Below are 5,998 nucleotides of genomic sequence, written 5' to 3'. Positions count from 1 at the left end.
ATTTCTCCGATCGCCCCAATACAACATGCAGCCATTTGGGCAACTATGGATTTTGTTGTACCCAAGGCCTAAATCTTTTATCAATTTCTTCATATCTTTGCATGACTGAGGGATTTTTGCAAAAGGAAACATTTCTCTCAAGAACTCTAACAGCATTGTCAAAGAGTTTCCAGTCCACCTTCCCAAACATTTTAATTGAAAAAGACGAACACAGAAAGACATTTTTGAATATTTTGATCCCTCATACAGTTCGTCGTTCATGTCATTAAGTAGCGCGTAGAACTTCGCCGCTTCTTCGTTCGGCTCTTCATGACGTACACTACTTCCCGGTTCGGTAAAAGCATTTCTTCCAATATTACAATCATCAAAAGCCACAAAGTCCGCTGGGAACGACTGGACACCATGGTTGTGCATATTAAATGCATCACGCAACATACCTTCCATGTCATCCCCTCTATCAGACTGGTGGTAAGTAGTACTGTCATAAGATACATCCATCCTTGAAGAGGAAGTACTAGGCGGGCATTCTCCATGAAAAAGCCATTGTTTATAACCCCGAACAAACCTATCAACAATTAGATGCTCGTATACAACTTCACGATAATGCCAGTTTATGTTGACACACTTCTTACACGGGCAAAGAATCATGTTCTCCTGGCTTGCATATTGAAATGCAAAATTTAGAAATGTCTGAACTCCATTTCGATAACCGTCGCTTACCCTTGACAAATTAATCCAAGACCGGTCCATTTCTTTTTTCTTGATGTCTGATTTGCACCAGAAATTACAAGGGTAAGTTGTTTAGTGGTAACACCAAATGAGTTTTTTTAAATATATATCATATGATATATACATTTTAATTGAATAATTTGTGATATGATATATTTTTATGTATTATGTAAGTTATGTAAGTTATTTAATTTATGTAAGATAAGTAAGTTATTTAGTTTATGTAAGTTATTTAATTTATGCAAGTTTATGTAAGTTATGTAAGTCCACGGAATTTATGTCAATTATTTAAGTTATTTAATTTATGTAAGTTATGTAAGTAATTTAATTTATGCAAGTTTATGTAAGTTATGTAAGTTATTTAATTTATGTAAGTTATGTAAGTTATTTAGTTTATGTAAGTTATTTAATTTATGCAAGTTTTATGTAAGTTATGTAAGTCCACGGAATTTATGTCAATTATTTAAGTTATTTAATTTATGTAAGTTATGTAAATTATTTAATTTATGCAAGTTTATGTAAGTTATGTAAGTTATTTAATTTATGTAAGTTATGTAACTTAATACACATATATTTTATTTCTCCCAAATTTAGAACACTTATTTAGAAAGCAAGTAAATTTAATACTAATAAATTTTAATACAAATAAATTTAGAAAACTTATTTAGAAAACTTATAAATTTAGAAAACTTATATAGATATTAAAACAATATTTACAATTATTTTGAAAACTTACAAATTTTATTTCTCCCAAATTTAGAACACTTATTTAGAAAAGCGAAGTAAATTTAATACTAATAAATTTTAATACAAATAAATTTAGAAAACTTGTTTAGAAAACTTATAAATTTAGAAAACTTATATAGATATTAAAACAATATTTACAATTATTTTGAAAACTTACAAATTTTATAGTAATAAGTTTTAAATATAGGTTATGTACCCATACCATATATGGGGTGATATATTAAAATATTGGTTTTAATAGATATTAAATTATCATTTACAAATCTTTTTAATTTTAAAATGTTACTATTACAAAAATGAAATATAGGTTAAAATGCCCATATTAATGTATGTAATATATAAAAGAATATAAATTTAAATATTTACGATATAATAATCGCGGTCCAATATTTTAATATTTACGATATAGTATTGCGAACGAAATATATTGCGTTTTTGGCACGATTGATTGCTAGGAAACAAACAAAGAGTATATATATGACCAGCAACAAAATGATACATGATAAATTAATACTTTTGTGATACTATAATGTAAGACCAGCAACAAAATCGTAATATAAATAAACACAGTATTATGAAATCATAAAATAGAAATTGGAAGATATAACCATCAAATATTCACATTATAAACAAAAATCTACGTGAGTCCGAGCAAATAATTTAGATTATCCCAAAATTGAAACGTGAACAATAAAGAAATATATTTTGGGCCTTCTATGACATGATCTTCCCCACTTTTGGGTCTAAATTTGTTCCACTAGAAAATGGTGAGCCTAAAAGTTCAGTCCAAAAAAGCCCATTCATTGGTTATAATTTTAATGGAAATAGATGACTGTAGAGGATACCCATCATTTGAGTACATTTATAATTGCAGGTCCATTTTGAACTTTCTTCACGTATTGAGTTTAATGGTCATAAATAGATAAAATGTGGATGCAAATTGGAACCCTGGGAACAGAGGCAATCGGAAGAAAAAAGGAAATACTAACAAAAGAAATGGGGAAGTTCTAAAACATTGAAACAATTTTTGGCTTTCACAAGTTGTCTCACTTGGACCATCTTTACCAATTACGGATATAGCTAGCTATTAGATAGTCACACAATCTCTCTTATCATTTTCATGAATCATGATTATACAACGAGGAATATATGCATATATATTTTTAAATTATTCACCATCATCTAAATTATTTGAATTTCAACCTATGCATTTCAAACATATTCAATATCAGCAGAAAAGGAAAACAATTCTCGGTTGCTTCTAAACAAACATTGCTGACTTTAATGGCCTTATTCTGTAATTACAACAGAAAACATGACTTTGAAGGGTAAATACTACTATAATTGCAGCTTTTGACATACAAAGTTAAGAACAGCTAGCTGCTGCTATCAACTTAGGCATCCATGTTTCATTGTCCTTAACTGCAATTAGATTGAAGACCCAGAAAACATCTAACATACCGAATAATGTAAGAAATAGATAACGAACTTACCTTAACTGCAATGAACAGCAGACGACTTCACTCGTTGAAAATAAGAGCAACAATTGGAATGCCCAAGTTGAATGGCCTACATATAGCAACAGAAGCAACACAGAATTTAAAGAGAAAGGAAATTTGTGCGAGCATTAGAGAAAGAAAAAATCAAACAGAAAAATGAATAGCCATATACGTATTCAACGAATAAATTAGGGATTTGGATAGATTTTTACCAGTCAGCCCAGACGAGAAGCAATATTCGATCGAAAAGAGGGGAAATCGTCGTTGAAGGGGTGAATGGTCTCTGGAATTTAAAGAGAAAGGAAAAACAAAGCGGGCATTACAGAAAGAAAAATCAAACATAAAAATGAACAGCCATATACGGAGTCAACGGAGAAATTAGGGATTTCAAAATTTTTTTTACCAGTCAGCCCAGACGAGAACCGATATTCGACCGAGAAGAGGGGAAATCGCCGTTGAAAAGGTGAAAGGTTTAGGGATTTGCAGGAGAGAAGAAAGATGGAGGGAGAGTCGGGTGGGGAGTATTAGAATTGGAACAACAGACACTATTAAGTAAAACGACGACGTTTAAATTCCAATTTTTGTGGCGCTAATTAAAAAACGCCACTAATTGCATAACATTTGCGGCGTTTATAAAAAAACGCCAGAAAAACCCTAAATTCCTGAAGAAAAACTGCGCCGTTTTGAAAGAATTTAATAGTTAATAGTGGCGTTTTGGTAAAAACGCCGCTATTGCCTACATACTGTGGCGCTTTATATAAAAACGCCACTAATCTTCCCATCTTTTTACAATTTTAAATTTAATTTTTACATAATTCATATCAATTTTAAATACCTAATTTTTGTAGATTTAAGTAATATAAATTTTAATATAATAAAATTAATATTATGTTTTGATCAATTATAAAATAAATTATTTAATATGTAAATTAAAAAACACTAATTATTCTAAACCCTAAACTCTCAATACCTTTAACCAAAAAACCTTAAACCACTTACTCTAAAACCCTAAACCCTTTAACACTTAAACCTTAAACCTTAGCCCCAACCTCTAAACCCCAATCTCTAAACCCATAATCCCTAGTCCACAAACCTTAAAACCAGCCCTTATACCTTAACCCCTAAACCCCTATCCCTTAATCTCCAACCTCTAAACCTTAAACTCAAACCATTAAACCAAGTACCCTTAACCCTTCACCCTTCACCCTTGTCCCCTAAACCCTATACCGTAAACATGAACTAACAACCCTAACACATCGAGACCCTTAACCTTAAACCCCAACACTTGAACCACAAACCGTACACAAACCATAATCTTTAAGCCCTAAACCCGTAAACCCTAAACCTTAACTCATAAAATATAAACTATAAACCCTAAACCCCTAACCCTTAACCATTAACCCGTAACACCTATACAATAAACCCCAACCCTTAAACCATGGCCTGTAAATCGTAATCCCTAAACCTCTAACTTATATCTATTTAGGAAACCCTAAATCACAAGACATAAACCATAAACCCTAAACTCCTAACCCTTAAACAATAAACCATTATCCTTACACCTCTAATGCCTCTAATGCTCAACAAAAGAAGAGGTTGTGTTGCTCAATTTTTGTGGCGTTTCCAAATAACACGCCGCTAATGGCACTATATCTCAAGACAAAACGTTACGTTTCGGTTTAAAACGATGCGTTTTGGTTAAGATTTATTTGCGGCGCTCAGTATAATGCGCCGCTAATGATGTACTTTAGCGGCGTTTTACTATAGCGCCACTAATTCTAAAATACCTAAACCAAAAACGACGCGTTTTGGTTAAGTTTTCTTGCGGCGCTTTGAATAATGCGCCGCTAATTGTGTTCTTTAGCGGCATTTATCCTTAAGCGCCACTAAATCTAAAATACCTCAACCCAAAACGATGCGTTTTGGTTAAGATTTTTTGCGGCGCTTTGAATGATGCACCGCTAATGGTGTGCTTTTCCGGCGTTTTTAGTCAAGCGCCACTAATTCTAAAATACATCAACCCAGAACGATGCGTTTTGGTTAAGATTTTTTGCGTCGCTTTGTACGATGCGCCGCTAATGGTGTGCTTCTGCGGCATTTTTAGTTAAGCGCCAGTAATTCTAAATTACATCAACCCAGAACGATGCGTTTTGGTTAAGATTTTTTGCGGCGCTTTGTATTATGCGCCGCTAATGGTCTACTTTAGCGGCGTTTTTACTTAAGCGCCACTAATTCTAAAATACCTCAACCCAGAACGATGCGTTTTGGTTATGATTTTTGCGGCGCTCTCTCTAACGCGCCGCTAATGGTGTGCTTTAGCGGCATTTATCCTTAAGCGCCACTAATTCTAATATACCTCAACCCAAAACGATGCGTTTTGGTTAAGATTTTTGCGGCGCTTTGTATAATGCGCCGCTAATGGTGTGCTTTAGCGGCGTTTGTCGAAGGTCGCCGCTAATGCTGGATTTTTAGCGGCGTTTGTTGTTAAAACGCCACAAAAAATGCCGCTAAAACCCTATCCTGGTGTAGTGCAGCTGGATTTTCACCATTGGGGTGTGGGGTAGTCATTATGGAAAATGCTTCCAGCTAGATGCGTTTTTGTTTTTTCGACCTAATTCAGTAAATTTTGAAAAAATCGACCTAATCTAGTAATTTTTCAAAAAAAAAACAATATTTTTCTGTATTTTAGCCCATTTTCTTTAGAAATTTTTGCTCTGTTAGTTTTATTAAAAATGACTTGTATTTGTTTGTTGGAAAACAACTCGGTCACATATTAAAATTTCTATAATTTCTAATAATTTAATAAATTTAAATATCCAAATTAAGAAGAAGAAAAAAACGATTTCCTTTCCTTTATCATTCCATTCCTGTCCTGTAATAAATGTAAAGACATTAAGCCAACATTGCATGAATCATAATAAGAATGCAAAGATGATAAATTGTTAAAGCTAAGCCCAAGAAAATGCAGATTTGAGTGGGAATATAAGAAATAGTACGTGTGAGTTTAAAAGACAGAGGAGATA

The 5,998-nt window shown here is 32.7% G+C and overlaps 1 long non-coding RNA gene across 1 annotated transcript; it reads right to left on the bottom strand.

The window, feature by feature from the left end:
• Window positions 1-2,564: 2,564 nt before the first annotated feature.
• On the bottom strand, window positions 2,565-3,489 carry LOC105771866 (uncharacterized). The gene is made up of 3 exons (XR_001126615.2): window positions 3,379-3,489; window positions 3,188-3,258; window positions 2,565-3,045 (listed from the first exon to the last, which is right to left on the bottom strand). It is a non-coding gene; the product is annotated as an uncharacterized LOC105771866 (long non-coding RNA).
• Window positions 3,490-5,998: the final 2,509 nt, after the last annotated feature.

This window comes from Gossypium raimondii, chromosome 7 (assembly GCF_025698545.1).
Source record: "Gossypium raimondii isolate GPD5lz chromosome 7, ASM2569854v1, whole genome shotgun sequence".
Taxonomy (NCBI): Eukaryota; Viridiplantae; Streptophyta; class Magnoliopsida; order Malvales; family Malvaceae; genus Gossypium; species Gossypium raimondii.
The sequence above is the reverse complement of the archived record's forward strand: the minus strand, read 5'-3'. Positions and strand labels throughout refer to the sequence as shown.